We start from the raw sequence: 298 nt of genomic DNA, 5'->3' as shown, positions 1-298 counted from the left end.
CTTAAGGGAAAGCTACAGCTAGCTGGATCATTTGACAGGAAAATAAGACTAAGTGATGCTCATTTGGATGATCACACACCAGGACCTAAGACAACCATTCTGATTGTGGACCAGCTCCTTGAATGACTGTCTGACTCCAGGAAAGGACTTAGTTCCCATCAGATAAGAAGGAACTTGCAAAGCTGAATCCTAAGTTTGAGGAAAAATCTCTGAACAGGAAATGCAGTTAGATGGCTTTTAGAGACAGTCCTGTCTGTCCTGTGCCATATCATTTATCAAAGACATGGCTGGATTTAAA

This window comes from Meleagris gallopavo, chromosome 3, assembly GCF_000146605.3.
Source record: "Meleagris gallopavo isolate NT-WF06-2002-E0010 breed Aviagen turkey brand Nicholas breeding stock chromosome 3, Turkey_5.1, whole genome shotgun sequence".
NCBI lineage: Eukaryota > Metazoa > Chordata > Aves > Galliformes > Phasianidae > Meleagris > Meleagris gallopavo.
The sequence above is the reverse complement of the archived record's forward strand: the minus strand, read 5'-3'. Positions refer to the sequence as shown.